Below are 22,531 nucleotides of genomic sequence, written 5' to 3' on the forward strand. Positions count from 1 at the left end.
TTTATGTAAACTGCATTGGATCAATTGTTTCTTATACTTCTGAAAGACACCTAACAACTTTATCTGTGCTAAAAACTAGGGTAGATCCCCAAACTATTCAGGAAACACTTAGCTTGAGATTCCCTAAGCATTCAGAGAAACAAGCATTATACTTAAAGTCAAAATAACTACTCCTTCAGACTAGTGGTATGTCCAGGGCAGGTTCTCTTGCCTTCTTGAAATGTAATATCCTTCTCTGTAAAATGAATAAAGACAGCCAACCCACACTTCGCAGACTGTTAAGGGAAGCAAACATTGTAATATATAGGACGTGCATTGTAAAAGGCATTTATTAGAACTGAGAATGCGATGATTCAGTAGAAATTAAAAGATATCATAAATCAGTCTCATAGCCTAGGGGTGTAGACAACTGGTAAAGTGCTTACCTAGCATACACAAGGACCAAGAGTCAGTCCTCAGTATCATATAAAACCAGTCGTGGGTGGTGCCACAGGCCTGGAATCCCAGCACTTGACAGGTAAGGTGGGATGATCAGGAATTCAAGACCATCCTTGGCTACACAGTGAGTTCAAGCCCAACATGGGATACATGAGACCCTGTACCAAAAACAACAACAGCCAAAACAAGCAAACAACAACAATAACAAAAAGGCAAATCAGAGCCAGTGAGATGGCTCAATGGATAAAAATGCTTGCTAGCCTGACAACCTGTGTTCTGTTACCCACATTTTTTTTAAAAAAAAGTCAAATATAGTGATATGCATGTGTAATATCAGATTTCCTAGTTGACATGTGGGGGGGGCGCAGAATTTCTGAAAACCTGTGGAACAGCTATCCTAGAGTACACGGCATAGCAGAAATGACACAAGAGATCCTGCCTCCACAAGGTAGGAGAACCAAGCGACTCCTAAAAGTTGTCTTCTGGCCTCCACACTTGCATTCACATGAAAAGACACTCAATGATGCATCATCATCATCATCATGAATCAAAAAATCAGCCTTAAATCATAAATTCCTTCATATTGTCCCAGCAGCGTGATGGTCTGAAACTTGACTAACATAATTCCTTCAAGCAAGTTAATTGCTTAAAGAAAATGCTTACTGTCGGTAGTTAGCTGATAGTTCCTTGAGGGAAGAAAGAGGCGAGGGTGGAGGAAGTGGTGATAAGAAGTGACTCATACAAAGAGGTGACTCTGCATTTTCAAAAATTCACAGGCAGCTATGCAGGTGGAAAGGCCCAAGAGGGTCCAGTGACTGGAACCTGTTAGAGTGCCTGCTTCTTTAGTGGGACTGAGAACTTCTAGGGAAGGGGTTCTGGCTGGCTTCTGATAGTCTGTGGATTCTGGTGTGTTGGATGGAGTGTCTAGATTTAGCTCTGTTGTTACTCAAGGGACAGAGAGCATCATCCTGCTCATTTCCCCACACGAGCTTAGAGTCTTAGTCCCTCTTCAATATTAAGCTATAAATGTGATCAGATGTTTACAAACCTTCATTACAAAGTTATTCTAGATGCTCCCCCATTGTCTCAGCAGAGCCTTGTCCTCAGTCTTCACAGAACCCTCACATAGGAAAAACATTCCTTCCTATACCCCAAAATGAACACAAAACCTCCCATTAATGGAAGCCCTGGCTCTCTGAGAATACTCCAGCCTTGCTCCCATTTCAACTTCACTGTAAGTGACGTGTCACCCTCTCTTTCTTCAGTGTGCTAGGATCAAGAGACAATTAATCACAGAAGATGCCAGCCCTGAGTCCTCATTTTGTTGGGTGCTGTAAAGAGGCCCAAAGCTAACAGGCACAAAAATTCAAGGTCTGCATCTTGATAAAGGCTCGATTTTCATTTGTATCACTGATCACCATCTACTAAGTATGTACCTGCTCCAAGTGCTAAATCTGTAAAAAGACAAAAAAGAACAGAACCTATCCCATCTGCCCTCACTCCTGCTAGCACCAGGTGGCCCGGATGCATCTTAGCCTTCCCGTGTCTGTTGTTTTCAGTCTGCTGGTCTTGTAGCCACTCTCACAGGTGCACAGAGGTACGGAGGCTCCCTGCTACAGATCTCCCTGTTGAGATTAACACACTGAAAGTAAGACAGTGCTTCCTCATGCAGAACATCTGCCAAAGAGAGAACCGGTTGGCACAAAAGGAAATCATGTCCTCCAAAGGCAGCATCTCGACTGAGCTGAATTCTCCTAACCTGCCATCGTCATTTCTTCCCTCATTTGTCCGTGTAGTCGTTTGCTCACTCATTAGCAAAGATGTGGGAAATACTCCCTGTCTGTTGGTGCTGTGTGGGAAAACAGGGGAAAGCCAATGAAGCAGGAGCACTGATGGGTGGGCATCGGTACACGGATGCAGCTGAGGAGGAAGGCAGTGACTACTCAGGACCCTGCCATCCACATAGGAATTTTGATCGCTTTTGAAGAGTGGAAAGCCACAGTAGGGTCTTCAGCAGGTGAATGAGATGACTATATTACAAATGCAAACATTCTCTTCAGATATATAAATGGTGGAGGGATAAGCAAGGTTCTGGAGGAAAGTTTCAAGCGATTCAGGTGCAATATTATAGTAGCTTGGACTCATGTGATTTTAGCCCAGTTGTGAGATAGATTTTTCAGGAGATGGTTAGAAGATAAATAGCCAGAACTTGAGGACCAATGAATTTGCAAGAGTAGAATATAATCCCTCAAAGGCATCAATGAATAGATTCCAACCACTTAAGCCATGGAGGAGGGATAAGGTGAGGAAGAACTTGTTTTCACTATCAACTGTAGACACTTTTAGATACATAAGCAAGAGACATTATTTCAGGGCCTTGGGACATAATTCAGTGGTAGAGTGTTTATCTGGCATGTGTAAGGGTCTGGGTTTGATCCTCAGCACTGTCAGAAAGAGACAGAGTGGAAGCTGAAGGTGTAGGAATGGCCTTCAAAAGCCTCAGAGGCCTGGACTATATATGTCATGGCGTTGTAAGCAGGGCAAACTGCATGGGCTTGCTGTGACCTTTATTGTCACAAAAGGACTTCATGCTTCAATAACATCTTGGGCTTGGTTCAATATTGTATTAATAGTTTTGAATAAGGACCCTCATAGTCCTTTGCTTCTAATAGCTATAAATTTCCCTCTAAACACAGATTTAGATGCATCCATTAAGTTCTGACATGATGTACCTTCATTTTTGTACAGGAATTTTAATCCAGCAACATGGCTGCTTTGGCAAGGGATCACATCCAAAGACCGTCTAGGTCTGTGTGATCCATTTGGAATGCACAAGTACCACACACCTTTAAACACACCTTTAATCCCACTGGCTGGAATACAGGCTGGCCTTTACTATACACCTTTAATCCCAAACAATGACATCTAGTACAGGACAGTTCAATGAGTGCCGTTCACTTGAGTTCAGGCAATGCAGTGGAGTTGAGTTGAGTTCATGCAGTTCCATGCAGGTCATCAAAGGCAGTTGAAGCCAGAGAACAAGGAGCCAGAATTAGAACAAATTTCCAGAGTTAAGTTTGGGGACAAGCAGAGCAGTTCATCGAGAAGCTGAGAGAAACCAGACAGAATTAGTCAACTTGGAGAGGAGTTTGAGTCAGAAGAGCTGAATTTAATCAGCCAGCCAGAGTTCAGAAAGAACTAGAAAAGGTGAGCTTATTCAGCACTGAGCCTCCAAGATGACAATTACATCTGGAAGTAAAAGATACTTTTACACATTTTCTCCAAATACAAAGGGTTTCTAATTTTCTTTGTGCTTATTTCTTTAAAGCATCAGTTATTTAGGAATGTTTTAATCCCTATGGATTGCAAATTTCCAAGCTTCCTACAATTGTAGATTTACATTGAAGACAGAGTATGCTTTATGATTCAGATAATGTTTAAAGTCATTAAGATTTGCATGGGGCTGTTGTGTGGTCTAACCTGGAATACTGTACATACATGAGGAAAATGAGTAATTTTCTAATGTGACATAGATTGCTATATAGATGTCTGTTAGAGACATGTCACTTAGGTTGCTGGAAAGCTTCCTCTTCCTAATGTAATCTCCTTATCAACTCCTCTGTCCGTTATTGAAAAGAGAGCATGGAGTTCTACAACTATTATTGTTGAAGAGTTTACTTCTCACTGTAATTGTGTTTGTGTCTATTATTGTTCTACTTATTTGATAGAACAACCTTTTGAACTTATAAAATATTTTTCTTTGTCTGAAATTTGATATAAAATATCAATTCTCACTTTAAAGTTTGATTTTGATACCTGCTGCCTTCAATATTCTTTGTACAATTTGGCTTTGATCATCCTTTAAATTTAAACTTATCATTGTCTGAGTCTAAAACATTTTTTTGTAAACAGCAAAGCTGCATGACATTTTCTCATTTTAATTAAAGTGGTTTCATCTCTTTATATGTAATTAAACTATTGATAATGTAGAAATCACCTATGAGCATTTCTATAATCCTTTCTTTTATATTTCTCTTTTTGTTTGTTTGGATTTTTTCTTTTTCTTGTTTGTTTGGTTTTGGTTTTTTGTTCATTTGCTTTTTTGAGACAGAATCAGAGTCTCTTTACATAGCCATGGTGGCCTAGAACTCACTACATAGACCAGGTTGGTCTTGAACTCAGAGATCCACTGCCTGCCTTTGCCTCCCAAGCACTGGGATTAGCACCACCACTTTTGGCTTCATTTACATTTTTTGTTTTTAGATTACTGATTTTGTGTGTGTGTGCGTGTGTGTGTGTATGTGTGTGTGTGTGTTAATTATTTTCCCTTCCTTTTTTTTTATTTCTTAGCAAAATTTTTAATTCACTCCTTCTGTTTGTTCCTCAGAAAAATTTTAAATTCACTCTTTTTTTCCAACATAATATTTTTACTGATTCTTTGGGAATTTCACATTATACTCTCTGTCACCCTCACTTCCCAGTGCTGCCATATCTGCTGCCACCCTTGTGATCTCCCCCACAGCATATAAAAAGAAAAAAGGAACAAAACAAGTCCAATTTGTGTTATCTATATATTCACTGGAGCATGGTCAAACTCTCGGTGGCCTGCCCCTTAAATAGAACTGAGTCCTCCCTTCCCACACTCCTCTGGCCATCAGTTGAAGTAGCATCAAAAGAGCTAACTTTGATAACGTATCCTTTGTATTGGTTTATTGTTTCTGGTATTGCTTTTTGGGGATGTTTTCTTTCTGGCAACCCTGAGGATTAGAATTAGTAGCTGAGAACTCCAACTTTGAGAGGCTGAGGAGAAAAGAACATAAAAAGGAAGGAGTAGAAAAGTTAGAAGAATTCCGGAAGGCATAAAACCAGGAAGAGAAAGAACCAAGGCAAAGAAGGAAATCAGCTGTTTTGGATGCTGCTAAAGAGTCAAGGTGAGGTGCTCACTCGGGGCTACAGAAAGATCAGCTTGAGGTCATTAATCCTGTTACTGGAGCAGACCAACAGGAAGATCTCAATGAGTTCAAGGCTAGCCTGGTCTACATAGTAAGTTCCAGGCCAGCTAGGCCTACATGTAAGACCCTGACGTGGGGATTTAAATAGAGTGGGTAAAACTCATTGTGGAATAGTTGTGGGAAGAGGCAGGGATCTACATTTAAGAGGACTCAAAAAGAAGCCAAAATAAAAATGGCAAAGGTATTTTAAGGTTCTTGCTTCTTTTTTCTCTCTAACAATTCAAGTCAAAATGGAAAATATACCCATGTTTAGAAAGTGGTGTGAATTGAGAGGCTATTTCCAACAGTTTGGGCCTTCTCTTGCTTGTCTAGAAAGTATCATGCAGATCTCTGAAAATCTTTTGGGCACTCCATCTCACAGAATCTACTATTATAAGAGAATTTAGTGTGAACATGAAGTCAACTTCCTACATTATCTAGCTGGTGAACTGGAAGGCAAGGAAACCAGATATAACATACTAATTTGGGGAAATCATAATTCTTAAGTCTGTCTAAAGTAAACTTATGTAAACTTCTATTCCAGATAACTTCATACTTATTCAATTAATAACATTTTAATCCTATTTATATTTCTAATGAAAAGGAAAATATGAGTTCTGCTTTTCTAAGTGGGATTTGAGACTAGACAAAGGATTCTTTAGTTTCCAGAGGAAAGACTCTCCAGTGGCCCAGAACTGGGGAAACATGCGTGTGAAGACTTGATGCTTGCCTCTCATGTCCACTTTCTTTCCTTCTGCTGGATTCTCCAGTTTTAGCCTGAAGTTGACATCTTCCTCAGGGATTGTATTTCCCATTCTTGGCACTACTGACATTCTGAACAAGGCAATTCTCCATGATCATATAGTGGTTTCTACATGGTGTTATAAACAACAGGACAGGAGGGTCTGTGCACTGTGGGATGTTTTGTATTACCTCTGGCTCTACCAACTAGATGACAGTTGCATGCCTCCCACGCCAATTAAAACCAAGGAATCCCTTTGAGGAAAGTGAGGAAAGACCATACCTCCTTTATAAATATGGCCTAGGGGCACAGTTGTCCAGGCCTAAACCAATCAGCACAATTCCATTTTGGACCACAGTTACCAGTCCAGTGGTGACCACATGTCCCAGTTAGGTCCAAAAATACCACACCAAATGTTTTTGGTTGGCCTCGAGAAATGATATTCTAACTACCTATGAATTTTGTGGTGTGTCGGTAAAGTCTTTAGAGCCCAGGGCATACATTTCTCTCAATGAAAAATGAAAACAAAACAGACTCAGAAGGAAGCTGACAGCACATGAAGCTAAACCCAGACAGAGGAAAAAGCTGGGCTCTGATTATGTTGTAAAGAGGCTGGGTCAGCTCTGACCTGGATTTTGAATAATCCCCATCTTTTGGTTGTTGTTTGCTTGTTAAAGCCAGTTTCTGTTATTTGGAATTTTCAAGAGAAGTTCAGATACATTAAGTTGAACAGAGTTTGAATAAAGGATGATTCACAAGTTAGGCAGCCCTCAGAGTCAGATGAAGTTCTGAGAACTTTGCTGCAAACAGGGACAGCAGTATTTATGGACAAAATCAGAAATGAGTGTCAATACCGGCTTGACTGAGTAGCATTCAGACTGCTATATTTTAACATGGTCTAGTTAGTCACTCACCAGTGGTAGACTACATCTGCACTGCACAGATCGGCAGATCCTGAGCAATCTTCCTGAGGGAGCCTTCTGAATAAAGCATTCATTAATTCATGTTCTAAATCAAGACACAGTTTGTTACGTATGGACTTAAAGTTCTGAGAAGTATTCAGATCAACCTTTGTCTAAAACACTAAAAGCATTTTAACTTATAAGATAAATATTATATAGTATTATATAGTACAATGAGTAGGTTAATGCCATTTTGGGCAGGAAATTTTTGATCCAGTTTTTAAGAGGGAAAGGGGGAAACTTAAGAAAAAGTTAAAACATGACCTCCTGCGCCCCCCCCCACCTCCACATTTTTGGCCTTACCACATTCATCTCTAAGGTCCTGCCATCATGCTTTCAAATAGGATATGTTAAGAGAGCACCATTGAAAGGCTCACATTATCCAGGCAATGGGGTGTGTGCCTTTAATCCCAGCACTTAAGACACAGTGGTAAGTGGCTTTGTCTCTGTGAGTTCCAGGTCAACCTGGTCTACAAAGCAACAAAGCAAGTTCTAAACCTGACAGGTCCCAAAAAATAAGACCCTGTCTCAAAAAAAAAAAAAAAAGTTAAAAAGCACACACATTACCAGGTCACCCAGAATGGTTCTGAGTCATTCCACTGCAGAAAATTGAGCCAAAAAACACCTGGATTTCAAGTACCTTTCTTACCACCATGTTGAAGATGCTGAGGAAATCACACACTTAGGGCAGCCATTGTCAAGCTCTGCAAAGCCACATCTTCAGGAAGCCCATAAACTGTGTTCAAGTAACTTATGATGTGATTTCACTGTTTTGACATTTGTACTAATAGTGGGTCCAACCTCAGGACTCTTAGCACAGATCGAGGCAATGATAAACACACTTAAAATGATTATATTCTTCACTTGAAGAAAAACATCCAAATGTTGGTTCTATTTAAGAATGACCCTGAGCCTGGCCTAGTAGAACATGACTTTAATCCCAGCACTCAAGAGAAAGAGGCAATCTGATCTCTGCAAGTTTCAGGACAGTCAGATCTATATAATAGAGAGAAACTGTCTTGGACAGAAAAAGAAAAAAAAAGAATAACTTTAATAAAGAAGTAAGATTGTAACCCAGAAAGCGTCTCTTACCCATGATATGAGCAAATGTGGACACACTTCTACAACCTGCCCAAGCAGAACAATTGTCACAGAGGGAAAAAAGTAACCTGTGCCATTGTCTGAGTCACCAGCTGTACTAGCTGTGTTTTCTGAAATAAACACCATTTTCACTTGAAGGCACGAATGACAGACAAACTATGGTGTTTTAGATTGGGTATTTGGCAGACACTTCTTCAAAAATGAGCCAGCTGAGCCTGTCACTTCAAGGAGAATAATCAACATTATTTGATTGTGTCATCAGTGATCAAATCTGAGCTCCCTGGAGAAAATTAGAATGTTGAAAACCACATATCTGCCACAGTAGGCTTGACAGCTCCCTAATACTTAAGAACTTTTCTGATGAGATCAGTGTGATATTGAGAATGTGCCTTCCTGATATTGTATAATAAAACATGTCAAATTTGGAAGATCTGGGTAACTCATTAAGGCATTTTCTACTGGGCTCCTTGTCGCTTTCTTGTTGATGTGAGTTATTTTTGGACATCTGCACAGGAAGTGCTTGTCAATCGTGTGCATTGTGGAGATCTCATTATGGTTTGGGTTTGCCTTTCTTCCTTTATGGTGTCTTTAACATAAACAACTTCTTGATTCCAGGGTACTCACGTAGTAATTGCTTGTTGGTCTTGTTTTAAACCCCAAACATGAATCTATTCTCCCCCTTTCAACAGCTTTGTGGCTTTGCCTGTCATGTTTTGGGTTTTTAATCTAACTGGGTATTTTTTTTTTAATTGAGAATACTTACAAGATGTCACCTCTATTTGCCTGTTGTAACCATACAATTCTATGTACTGCAACACAATATATGAAGCTCAGCTTCTTTCTGACTCTGCTTTTTGTTTTCCTCACTCCTTTTCATACCCAGGACATTATCTCATAATGATTTATTTGAAAATCTATCATTACCTGCTAATCTTCAATGTCACCTTTCTCATGCCACCATTTTGCCAACCTTGTCCTCAGTACCTCACCATTGGAACTATTGTGGCTTTAAGATCATCTGTGATTTCTACATGACATGACTTGTTTTTCTTCATATAAGTGTGATTTTTCATGACCACACATATCCAAATTGATTATCTAATCTATGGAAAATCTGTAAGACTGAATCTATACATCAACTCAGAGTCATAGGCCTCTTCACCATGTTGAGTCCACCAGTCACTGAGAATCTCTCAACTCACCTGTCTTCTCTAATGTCTCCGAATGAAGGATTGTAGTTTTCTTCTAAGAGATTTTACCCATCTTTTATTAGATTACTGCTGGGCACTTTTTGGGATTGAGATTTGATTTTACACTACTTACAAGCTAATAAGTTTTGCTATTTCTGCTCTATGATGCTGGCAGGAGACATGAAGCTCCTACAGAGATGAAAGTGCTATTACCCATGCATAGCAAGCAGTCTGCTCATTGGCTTTCCTCAACCCAAGTCTGCCTGGTGGATGATACATATAGAGTGGGTTGACATTACAGTCAAGGAGCAACAGCCTTGGGAAACTCACTGATCTATTCTTGCAAGTAATAAACATGGTTGAAGCCTTTCCCAGAAGAAGGTGTCTCATCCAAGGGTTCATGGCAAAATGCAATCCTAAAATATGGCCCACATGAACATTTCTGAAGGTATTGAATTCTTGATACATCCACTGGATGACAGACTCAGTATTTCCCACAGCCTTGTAAATTACTCCCTTTTACATAGTGTTTCATAACATTGTAAATTATTAAAGCAGTACTTCACATAATCTTGTGTGTAAATTTTTTATTTTCTGTTGCTGACATACAGAAATATAATAGAACTTTTCATATGAAGTCTCTATTTAGCAATGTTACTAAGCTTATCAATTCTGATAATTTATGCTAGGCATCTACAAAACTCTCTATAGTATTTATATTTTTGAATAATGTAGTGTCAGGGGTTTGGTTCTCTCTGAGCTATATATTTTTTTGGCTGTATTTCATTGGCTGAACTCTTTTGGCTTTAGGGTAAGGAAAGTGCTAAGAGAGACATCATTCTTATCTTTTCTAGGTTATTTCATTTTCCATTCATTTTTGGGTCAGCACATACAGAAATGAGTTTGATTATGACCTGTCAATAAATATGTATCATTATTCTTTATATCCACTGCCCTTTCCATGGATTGTTTACTTCAAAGAGAAAGTTTTCAAAGTTTGACCATTATAAGAAATATTTTCTCTACCTCCTTCCTTGTTGACGATTTTCTTTATTTTATTTTTAAAATTTTCTTTTTACCAATAGCTGCTGAGAGTTTACAGGAAATGATGATGGGTTTGCTCCTCTTGAGGCTACTGTATAGTTTCCCTCCATACACCCAGTAGTGTACAAACACAATACATTTTATACATTAAAACACTGTATCCTTGAGATAAAATCATCACGGAGTGCAGGTGCTTTCACACTGCTACATTTGATTAACTTTTCTTTTTAATTATGTAGAAAGTTTAGTAACACAATTCTCACCCATTTTGGGTTGCAGTATTTTTATTATAATGTTCTCATCATGATAATGTTTTCTAAATTCTCTAAGGACCTGGATTATGCAGGAGCACTTTCTGATTCTAACTAGATGGTAACTCTTTTGGTTATCACTTTTACTAGTGATTTGACATTTGACTAGTACTCAGAAGGTTCACTTTATATTTTTCAACTTCTAAGATTTCGTTAATCAGGCATGGTGGCACACACCTTTAATCCCAGAACTCTGGAGGGGGAGGCCTGTGGATCTCTGGGAATCAAGGCCAGCTTGGTCTACACAGTGATACCCTATCTCAAAAGATAAACAAATTAGATTATCTTCTAAAATTTCATTAAGGCTTGCTTTATGTCTCATAACATAACCACTGTTGGTAAATATTCCTTATATTTTTAAATATTTCAAACACTATGCTGGTCAAGATGATATATATCGATGAAGTCTAAAGTTTCCATTATGTTGTTCAAATACCCTATATTCCATTGCTAATATATTATCAGCTTGTTATGGGGAAGGTAACTAAATGACCAACTGTGGTTTCCAGTTATATGTATTTCCATGTAAAGTTTCATTTTCCTGACTATTTAAAAGTCCTGCTATTAAGGTATACATACTTTTAAAATCAATCTCTCTTCCCCCCTCTCTCTCTCTTATATTTTTTTATGAAGTGAATCCTTTTATCTCCAGTCAGTATTTTGGCTTTTCTAATCTTAAAATAACTGTACCAGTTTCCTTTTGGTTAGATTTTACCTGATAAGCCATTTTTTTTATTCTTTTTTTTATTTTATCCTTGCAATTCTATCACATTTTAGATGTTTCTTTTATAGCTAAAATGTATTTAGATTTTGTATTTTATCCAGATGTACTATCTTTTTATATTATCTGTAACATTTATAACACTTTTTTCTTTTGGAAACTATATTAATAGACTTTATTGTAACAGTTTCAGGTTTAGAGAGAAGTTGTAAATACAGTAGAGCCCCCACTGTCCCACACCGTTTCCCTATTAACATCTTACATGAAGTTACTGTGTTTATTTAATGATTGAAACAATGTGGATGCATTCTTGTTATTTATTAACATCATATTTTCTTAGTTTTCACATAATCCCCCTTTTTACAAGAAGATACTAGCTTGCATATTACGTTACATTTAATAATGTTTACCTCTTTCAACAACAAAAATTCAGTGCTAGTCCATATTCACGTGCAAGTTCTTCTGTATCTGTGTGTTTATCTTTGTGTGTGTGTGTGTGTGTGTGTGTGTGTGTGTGTGTGTGTGTGTGTAGGGGACAGGGTAACCTTGTGTGTTTCTTAGAAACCGAGTCACCTTAGATTTTTTTGAGACATGATCTCTCACTTCCCTGGAACTCCCAAAGTAGACTAGGCTGTCTGGCCAGTAAGCTCCAAGGATCTGCTGTCCCTCTCTCTTCTGCACTGGAACCACATCTGGCATTTCCTGGCTTTTTACATGTATTCAGGGAATTGAACTCAGGTCCTTGTGCTTCAAAGCAGTGCTTTAACAAAGGAACCACCTCCCCACTAAGTCATAACATCTTTTCTGGTTCCTGTTGGCTACGATAATTTCTTAGTTCTCTTTTGTTTTGATTACCTTTACAATTCTAAAGATTAAAAGTCATGTACTTTTTGAAGCCTTATCTCACACTCAGGATTTACCTGATGCTTTTCACATTACTAGAATTGGATCACTTGTTTTGGGAACAGAAACCACAGGAGCAAAATGTTATTTTCATTCACTGATATTGACCTTACTCAGATGGCTGAAATGTTGTGTCAGGTTTTCCCGATATTCTTTTTCCCCCTACTTCCATACCACGGTCTTTGAAAGGAAGCCACTGTGCACAGACCACATTTAGGCAACAAAGATTATAGCTTACCTCCCTGAGGTAAAAATACCATATAAATTATTTGAAACGTTTCTGAATGAGAAAATTGTCTTTATCTCTCATCTATTTATTCATTCAATAATTTATTTATATGTTTACAGGCTTGTAGGCATTTATTTTGTACTTTGGGTTATAAACCAATATTAATTTTAACTTTCTTATTCAAATTGTTCTGTCTTTGGGTGTTGGGAGTTTTGCTGATTTCTATACCAGGTTGTCTTATATATTTCCTACCCTAGTTCCAGAATCAGCCATTTATCCAAATGGTTTGATGGCTACTCTAGGAGAGTGGCATTACAAGCAAAGATCTATTCATCATTTCTAGGATGTCGCTTATTTTAGGTACTTTCAGATAACAAAGAAATAAATGTTTGTGTAGTAACTAACAAGCAATTGCTTTTAAATTTTTTTAAAGTCTTTAATTATATGTAAATTTCTGTCTCTGTCTCAGTCTCTCTCTCTCTCTCTGTGTGTGTGTGTGTGTGTGTGTGTGTGTGTGTGTGTACAGACACATGTATAGGTGCCCACAGAGACCAGAGGCATTGGATCTGGAGGAGCTGGGGTTGTAGACGTATGTGAACCACTTAAGCACCTAACACTGGTGCTCAGAACTGCACTCACATCCCATGGAAAAGCAGTGCATGCTCTTAAGTAGAGAGCCATCTTTCCAGCTCTAATATATAATCATTTTTCTTTAGTTTCAGCAAGCTGTCTGTTTCTACTAAGGCTTCTAATGTCAATGAATCATCTCAGCCTCCTCTCCTTTCCTAAGTGTAAGAATTGAGAAACCTATCTCTACACTCTATCATCCATTCTCTCACCCTGTTCTAGGATATGTGCACAGTGCATTGTTACTTTATACCTGCATGGACGCATTTTCAACTAGAATGTATTCCCTGCATCTTTTCCCCCACACCTGTGTTGTGGTGATCACACACACACCATAAAATTATTTTTGTTGCTACTTCATAACTGTAATTTTACTATTATTATGAATCACTCTGTAAATGTCTGTGTTTTCCAATGGTCTTAGAAAACCACTGTGAAAGAGTTGTTTGACAACCCCCCCACTTTGGTGAAGCTTCTTTTTTTTTTTTCTTGGAGCTTACATTTTTATTAATAGTAATTCATGTATAGGACAAGTATCTTTATTTCCATATTTTAAAGAAATATACCATTTTTGCTGTGAACTTTCCCAGTAAATTTCTTTTGGGCCCACTAGTCTTAGAATAATTTTTATCTTGTGCGATTGTTAAAATCCTGTTTTATTCCCAGTTTGTTTTCATAAACCAAAAATCCAGGGTTTTTGTTAAAAAGTTAAATATCTTCTCTTCTTAATTCTGTATCAGAATATTTACAGTTAAGGAAAAATTATTTTGCCTGAAGTGTAAAATGGGTTAACAATGATAAATGATACAGTTCACCTACAGTTTACAAAAAAGGTTTACCAGACAGACAATAAATACAACAAGCACTTGGGAAAATCCTTTGAATGAAGGCCTGGGGCCATCATGTGCATCCATTGCAAGGGTTTTGTTAAGAAAAGGTCAGATTTGAAAATGTACTCTGTCAAGAAGCAAGCAAACCAATGGTGGGTGCTCTCAAGGAGGACTACAGGGTATCCTTCTGGAGTGACTGACTGACTGCAACAAATCCACCAGCAGGAGTGCTAACCTAAGTCTTTTACTCTAGGGCAAATTTCTTCTGTGAAGTCAGAGCACTTCGCGTTGCCTCCTAGATCTTTTGCTAAGCTCTTTCCATCCTTAATTGTAGCAAAGCACACAGCCTCGATTTTTGCTACATGGTCAAACAGTCCCATGTGGCGCAGCATCATCACGGCGCTGAGCAGAAGGACCGTGGGATTGGCCATGTACTTCCCTGCAATGTCCGGGGCTGTTCCATGAACCGATTCAAAGATGGCAACACCATTGGCTCCAATATTGCCACTTGGAGTCACACCAAGACCTCCAATCAGTCCTGCACACAGATCACTAAGGATGTCTCCATATAAATTTGGCACAAAGAGAACATCGAACTGGGATGGGTCTTGTACCATATTTAAACATACAGTATCAAGGTACAGCTCATTAAATTTAATATCTTTACAGTTCTCCGCAACTTCCCTGCATTTTTGCAGAAAGAGGCCATCTGACATCCTCATGATGTTAGCTTTATGCACAGCTGTGACATTGCTCCGATGGTTGTTCCGAGTGTACTCAAAGGCAAACTCAGCAATGCGCTTGCTTGCATCTTTGGTGATGATCTTGATGCTCTGCACAACCCCATCAACGATCACATGCTCAATTCCATTGTATTCTCCTTCTGTGTTATCTCAGATGGTGACAATATTTACATCTGTGTAAGGGGTTTTATACCCTTCAATTGAGACACATGGCCGGACATTGGCATAAAGGTCAAATGTCTTACGAGCAACAGATTCATAGATGGATGGCCAGCTACTATGGAGGTCTTTAGTGGGCCTTTCAAGCCCATCTTATTCTTATCCATGGACACTTTGGCTTCTGGAGGGATCATCCACTTTCCTCCTGGTCCTTGAATCACTGTGACATTCCGCTTCTCCCACTGAATAGGTGCTTCGGCAGCATCAAAACTGAGGCTGAAATTTCTGGGCCAATTCCATCTCCAGGAATTAAAGTTACTGTCTGAACACCACCAGCAAAACCTCTTCTCACCTGTTTTGTGTTGTGGAATGTACCCAGCAGCCGAGAGACCTTAGACACCCACGAGGACCCGGCCTCATCTCGTCCACTTCCCTCACCGCGGTGACAGTGGCAACACCGTTGGTGAAGCTTCTTAGAATACATTTGTGAGGGCTCAGAATATCACTCAGTAAAATAGTTGTCTCATATGTATTGACTCAATTCCCAACCCCAACAAGAGCCAAAAGATAGATACATATTCAGCAATGATGTCTTCTTAGCATGACACAGCTAAAACATGTTCACAGTGCACTTGTGAACTCACTACATTAAAGTCTGGGGCCCATTAGCATTTTACTATGGATGGAAGAGGGACCCATGAGACCCCACCCTCCCTGAAGACTATAGGCAGCTAATGGTTGTTAGGGGAAGAAATGTCACTTACTTCTGTGGCTTAGAATCTGAGAAGTTTCTCTTGCTTCAGAAAATAACCTTCCACCTATGATCTGGCTAGGAACTCTGTAATTAAACTCAGTGGAGTACACACAAACACACACACACACACACACACAATACATAAAACTAGGAGAGTACTTGGTGTGTCAAAGAGCTTCAGAGGAAGAAGAAAAAGCAGAGTAGATCGAAAATTACTAAAATTTATTTTATGAATGTGTAAGATGGTCAAACAATTAAAAATACTTAAACTCCCAGCAGCACACAAACCAGCTGTGGTGGCAGAGCCCTGCAATCTCAGCATTTGGAGAATCGGAAATTCAAGATCACCTTTAACATCATAGTCGGTCTGAAATCAGCCTGGGATATATGAGAACATGTCTCAAAAGAAGTCATGATAAATAAACGAAATGAAACACACTTGTGGTAGAGTCTGAGATCCTGCTGTCACAGTTCGAATTCTCCCCTGGGATTCTCTCAACAACCTAAATGACTTTTTCCTTAATTTACATGCACTGAGATTCACTGTGCTATAAAGTTCCATGAATTCTGATAAAAGCATCAAGTCGAGTGTCCACCATCAGAGGGGATTGTGTACCAGAAAATCCTGCCCTTCCTTGGTGGCCTCTACTCCCTCCACAGTAACCACTGGTCTTCCTGTCTGTAGCTTTACATTTCATAGGAATTTCATATAGCTGTAACCAAAAAGCACATAAGATTTTAAGAATGGCATCTTTCACTTCACAAAATATTTGTAAAGCCTCTAGATAATTTGTTTCTTTTTAATCACTGACTAAAAGCTCATTGCATGGACTACCAGTTAGTTTATCCACGTCCCTGTTGAAGGGTGTCCTGGCTGTATCTGGTATGAGGCAGTTATAAAGAACACTGTCATGATTTTAATTTTTCTATGCAGCTGAACTATTTTACCTTTCCATCAGCAATTTGTGAATGCATGAGAATTCTTGTTATGTTGAGTCTTACCTGTACTGTTTATTGTAGCTGTCATTTTATTTTGTTGTTTTAGGGAGACTGAGGAGTTTTGAGGGTCATGTTTTCTTCTGGTTTTGGACATGCTAAAATGAGTCTAGTAGGATCCTCTTGTTTTAATTTGCAGCTCTCTAATGACGAAGGAGGCAGAATATCATTTATCACTGGCTTGTTTTCTTCAATGAGATGTCTCTTCATATCTGTGAAGGTTAACGTTGATTGACAGCTTGGTAGACCCTCGGACCACCAAACTTCTGAACATCCCCGGGAAAGATTATCTAAATGAGGTTAACTGAGGTGGGGAGACGCATCCAAAGTGTAGGAAGCACCAACGTGTGAAATGGGGCTCTGGACTGCCTAGAACAGTGGTTCTCAACCTTCCTAACCCTGTGACCCTTTAATACAGTTCCTTCTGTTGTGGTGACTCCAACCATAAAATTACATAGTTGCTACTTCATAACTGCAATGTTGCTACTGTGAGGAATCATGATATAAATATCTATTTTCTGAGGGTCTTAAGCAACCCCTGTGAAAAGGTCATTGGACAACCCCCCCACCAGGGTCAAACCCACAGGTTGAGAACTGCTGGTCTAGAAGAAGCCAGACTGAACAGGAACACCCAATTGTTCTCTGCTTCCTGAGTGGGAATATAATGTGCCCAGTCACCTGCTGTTTTAAGCCATTCTCAGCATGGTAGACTGTGTCCTCTGGGATTGTGAGAAAAAAATTAAGCCCTTTATCCCTTAAGTTACTTCTTTTAAAAAAAAATCAAATTGTAATTTTTACTTATTCACACAGGGGTTATAAACACAAAAAGGCAGGACGTAGGGAAGGGGATGACACCAGAGTGTGGGTGTTCAGGAGGAGTAAAGATATCTTTCAGAACAGGGTATCGGCTGGGTGAAGGTTCAGGGGACAGGTCACTATGACTCTGCCTATGACTCACTTGTCCTTATCTAAGTTGGTATTATCCACCAAGGCTACCTATTTACAAGGTCTATGACTACTCAGGCTGGTAAATTTCCACAAAAGCTGCCTGTTTACAATAGCTTATAGCCATCTGTTTCAATGTTTTTCCACAGAGACCCAAGACTTGGTGTTAGTATACATGTATGACATGCCTATTGCTGATTTTAGGCCTATGGTTAATTTTAGGCCTTCAGTGTATAAGCAGGGCTGCCCCTGACATCTCCTCCCTTCTCTAAGTATAGAAGGGCTGTGGCGATTCTAATCTTGTAAAGGCAGGGACAGAGGCCTGACCTCCAGTAATTGAAGGGGACCTTGTAATGGCTCCAGTCCCCCTGTCGTTGTCCAGGGTGGCATGAGGGCCATACCTGTCCTGATGTCTTTTACCTGGAGAGGGGTTACTTTTGACATCAACCCCTATGCAGTCAGGCTTGTCCCTCAGGGAACCCAGAAAGATATTTTTAACTTTTATTTATATTCCCTTGCAGTGCTTAGCCTCGCAGCCTAAACAAGAATTCAGATCACCAGTCAGGGGGGTTTCTGGGTGGCCCCTCTTTGCTTGGTCTAGGGGTGGAAGTCCCCTCTTTTAGGTTGGGTGGAGATGGATTTTGGGAACACCCTGGATAGAGTAACAACCTTATCTTGAGTCTCGTGGTCCTCCATAGCTAACTTATGATAATTTATCTGAATAGGTTTTGCTACCTTGCTATTTATCTGTTGTTTCACAAAGTTAGTCAGTCAATTTAAGGCCCAGGGACCAAAAGAAATAAGCAAAAATGACCCAATTAATGGTATCAAGATGGGAGGAAGTAGGGTTGACAACCATGGAGAGGTTGAAAACCAATTCTTGTACCAGCTCTCATCTTTCTCTTTCTCTCTCTGTCTTTTCTCAGGGCCTTCTCTGACCTTTTTCATATTCTTTTTAACTATCCCTGTCTTGTCTATGTAAAGGCAACATTCTTCTTTAAGGGCTGTACACTGTCAAGAGCTGTACACAGTCTTTTCTATTGTAAAAGAGTAAATCAAGTCCAATAAAGTCCTTTGCAATTTTTGGAGGTCTCTTCAGACAGCGAAACGAGGGATTTCTTCAGATTAGTAATGTCAATCTCTAGCTATTTGATGTTCTTGTCAATGGCCCATCGAAGGTCTGAGTAGTGTAAGTCCGGAGGCCAGCATCTGGATTAGAACTTCTAACAGCAGACATCACAGGTGATTCATTTTTACCTGAGATATTGCCTGGGTTAGTGCTTCTGGGAAGCCCTCTTCCTCTGGGTTTTGTGAGGTTGGGTACAGATCTGCCTCCTGGGATCTGCTCTCGGTGTTACTTTCTTAATGAGCCCCTTAAGTTACTTCTTTTGTTTTTTTTCTTTTTTTTTTTATTGGATGTTTTATTTACATTTCCTATGTTGTCCCCTTACCCCATCCCCCACCCACCCAGGAACCCCCAATCCCCTCACCCCTCCTCCTTCTTCTGTGTGGATGTAACCTCTATCTACTCCCCCCCACTCCCACCTCCCCACCCTCAAAATTCCCACCCCTTGGGGCATCCAGCCTTCATGAGGTCAAGGTTCTCTTCTTCCACCTATGCCCAGCAGGGCCCTCCACTCTTACATATTCAGCTGAAGCCCTGGATCCCCCCCCTAAGTGCTCCCAGGCTGGTGGTTTAGACCCTGGGAGCTGTGGTTGGTTGGTATTATTGTTCTCCTCATGGTGCCACAAATCCTTTCAGCTCCTTCAGTCTTCACTCTAACTCCTCTATTGAGAAACCCATGATCAGTTCAATGGCTAGTTGTGAGCATCTGCCTCTGAATATGTCAGACTCTTGAAGACCTCTGAGGAGACAATAAAGTCCTTTGCAATTTTTGGAGGTCTCTTCAGACAGTGAAATGAGGGATTTCTTCAGATTAGTAATGTCAATCTCTAGCTATTTGATGTTCTTGTCAATGGCCCATCGAAGGTCTGAGTAGTGTAAGTTCGGAGGCCAGCATCTGGATTAGAACTTCTAACAGCAGACATCACAGGTGATTCATTTTTACCTGAGATACTGCCTGGGTTAGTGCTTCTGGGAAGCCCTCTTCCTCTGGGTTTTGTGAGGTTGGGTACAGATCTGCCTCCTGGGATCTGCTCTCGGTGTTACTTTCTTAATGAGCCCCTTAAGTTACTTCTTACCTGGTATTTTGTCACAGAATGAGAAAAATAACTAATATATCTTACCCATTTTCAGTTATTATTATTATTATTGTTGTTGTTGTTGTTGTTATTGTTATCATTGTTATTATTATCAACATTATCCAGGATATGTAAGCCAAAAGTTCATTTGGTATCTTATTAAATTTTCTGAGTCGTTTAAATAACTCCATTTAATCTTTTTAATTTAATAAAATTACTGACATAGTTCTACTTTTATTTATCCACTTACTTTTAATGATGTGCATATATGTCCATCCATGTGTGGGTGTGTGAGTGTGAGTGTGGGCACCCACAGAGGCCAGAAGAGGCTGCCAGAGCCCCTGAAGCTGAATCTAGAGGAGGTATGAGCTGCCTGCCATGTGCTGGCGACTGAAGCAAGGTCCTTGGCATAAGCAGCTCAAGATCTTCACCACGGAGATGCTCAGCCCCAATTATTTTGTGCTTCCTAGTTTTGCTCCACTTGTCCTGCTTCTTTTTCTCACACTTGTTGATCTTGTTGTAACCAAATGAGGCTATGTTTTAAGATTTTTTTTCTCTTATACTCCATGGGAGATTATAACTATTTCCCATTTCTTCTTTCAGTTATGTGTGACAAATTATCAAAGTATAAATTTAATGAGCACTCTTTGTAGGGCAACACAGACTTCCTAATAATTTAAACACTCATCTCTCTCCAAACTTACACTATTTTTCAATTCTATTTTATCTCACTTGGTCTTATTTTCTTTTATTCACTTTTATTAAGACAGGGTCTGACTATGAAGCACAGGCTGGACACTAATTCATTATATGGGCTACTTTTCTGTTAGAACTGTTTTCTGATAAAAAACAAAAACAAACAAACAAACAAAAACATGATCAAGACAACTTGTGGAAGAAAGGGTTTATTTTGGTTTATGGGCTCAGACAGATAAGAGTCCCTCACAATAAGAAGGCATATCATTAAGTGGCAGGCATAGGTAGCAAGAACAGGAAGCTAGAAGCTTAAAGCAGAAACAGTGAACTGGAAGTGGTTTACAGCTTTTGACCCCTAAAACTCAGTGATGTAATTCTAGCAAGGCCACACCTACTGCTCACTGCTTCTTTATTCACAAGAGCTAGGAAATAGAAACAACATAAATGTCCCTCAGTTGAGGAATGGATAATACAAATGGAATCCATATGCAGAATAGAATGTCTTTTAACTGTAAGTAAAATAAAATCATGGCATTTGCAGGCAAATAGATAAAGCTAGAAAATATATTGAATGAGGTAACACAGACCCAGAAAGACAAACACTTAATGGTCCTCCTTATTTGTGCATCCCAGCTCTGAACCTTTAGATGTATGTAACCTGGAGTAACTGAAGGGATGAGGAACAAAAGAGGGATCATGAGGGGTGGGGGATGGGAACCTGCATCAGACTTACCTGGGAAAGGTGAAAGCAAGCAACAGAAGCCCTGAACAATGACAGAAGTATTTGACGGCCAGTGAATGGTGGAGGTTGTACAAGACTCCACCGCTAGATGAAGAACTCCAGGCAATGGATGGCTGTAGAGGGAGGGGTCAGCCTTCTCTAAGCACAGGCCCCACCTAATCAACTGTAAACATATGACCAAACTAAATGAACCCAACAGGTACACGCATGAACTGCCCATGCATGTGTTTAACAAGAATAATTAAAGAACAAGAGGCTGTGAGTTTGAGAAGGGGTGAAGAGGGAGATGGGAGAAGTTGAAGGAGGAGAGAGAAGGGAAATGGTTTGAACACAATATCCATATATGAAATTCTCAACAAAATAAATAAATAAAATATTTTCTATTTAAAACATTTCAAAGGCCAGTTTCTACCTGGATGCCTTATTCTCTAGCCTGTCTTGCACAACTACAATAGTAATAGCAAGTGTGCTATTACTTTTATGACTTTTTTTGTCCTCCACATCCTAAAATTTCATTATAGTGTACCTGGCTGTGCATGCATTTCTACTTCTTTTTCCAGAGACTGGGAGAAAGTTTGAACCTTCAGATCCTATTCTTCAATAGTTATCCGAAGTTCTCTGCTCTTACCTCTTCACGCATGTTCTCTGTGTGTTCTCAACCTGTGCTACGCTCCAGGGAGGTATGAGCTCTTCCCAGTGTCCTCACATACCTCCTGTTTCGTGTCTCTGTGTTGCACCCCTGGATAATCTGCTGGAATTACCCTCTAGGTCTCCATCCTCCCCTCTGCCCTGCCCACATCTCTTTAGCTGGCATTAAGTCTATTCATACTCCGGGTCTTAATTTTTATTAGAAATTCACTCCTGGAATTTGCATTTGGTTTTTCTTCAAATCTGTTTAGTCCCTCATTATAATTTTATGTTCCCTACAGAAACTTTAAGCTCCTCTTTAAACATGGTAATCATATTTATTTTGGATTATGAACTTGGGCATTATGGTACCTAAAGTCTGTGCAGACCTGTTTCTTCTGTCTATAGGTTTAACAATGTGTATTAACTGCTTCCATTCTTAGAAGAATTCTTCAAGGCCTTGGGTGGTAAAATGAGCCTTTTCTTTTCTTTTCTTTTCTTTTCTTTTCTTTTCTTTTCTTTTTTTTCTTTTATATTTAAGCTTATTTTCACCAGATGTTTGGGATAGTGCTACTCTG

The 22,531-nt window shown here is 39.5% G+C and overlaps 1 pseudogene; it reads right to left on the minus strand.

Annotated features, from left to right (window-relative positions):
- Positions 1 to 14,319: 14,319 nt before the first annotated feature.
- On the minus strand, positions 14,320 to 15,475 carry LOC114614468 (annotated as a pseudogene).
- Between the last annotated feature and the right edge of the window lie 7,056 nt (positions 15,476 to 22,531).

The sequence above is a fragment of the Grammomys surdaster genome, unplaced genomic scaffold (assembly GCF_004785775.1).
Source record: "Grammomys surdaster isolate TR1022 unplaced genomic scaffold, NIH_TR_1.0 130, whole genome shotgun sequence".
Taxonomy (NCBI): Eukaryota; Metazoa; Chordata; class Mammalia; order Rodentia; family Muridae; genus Grammomys; species Grammomys surdaster.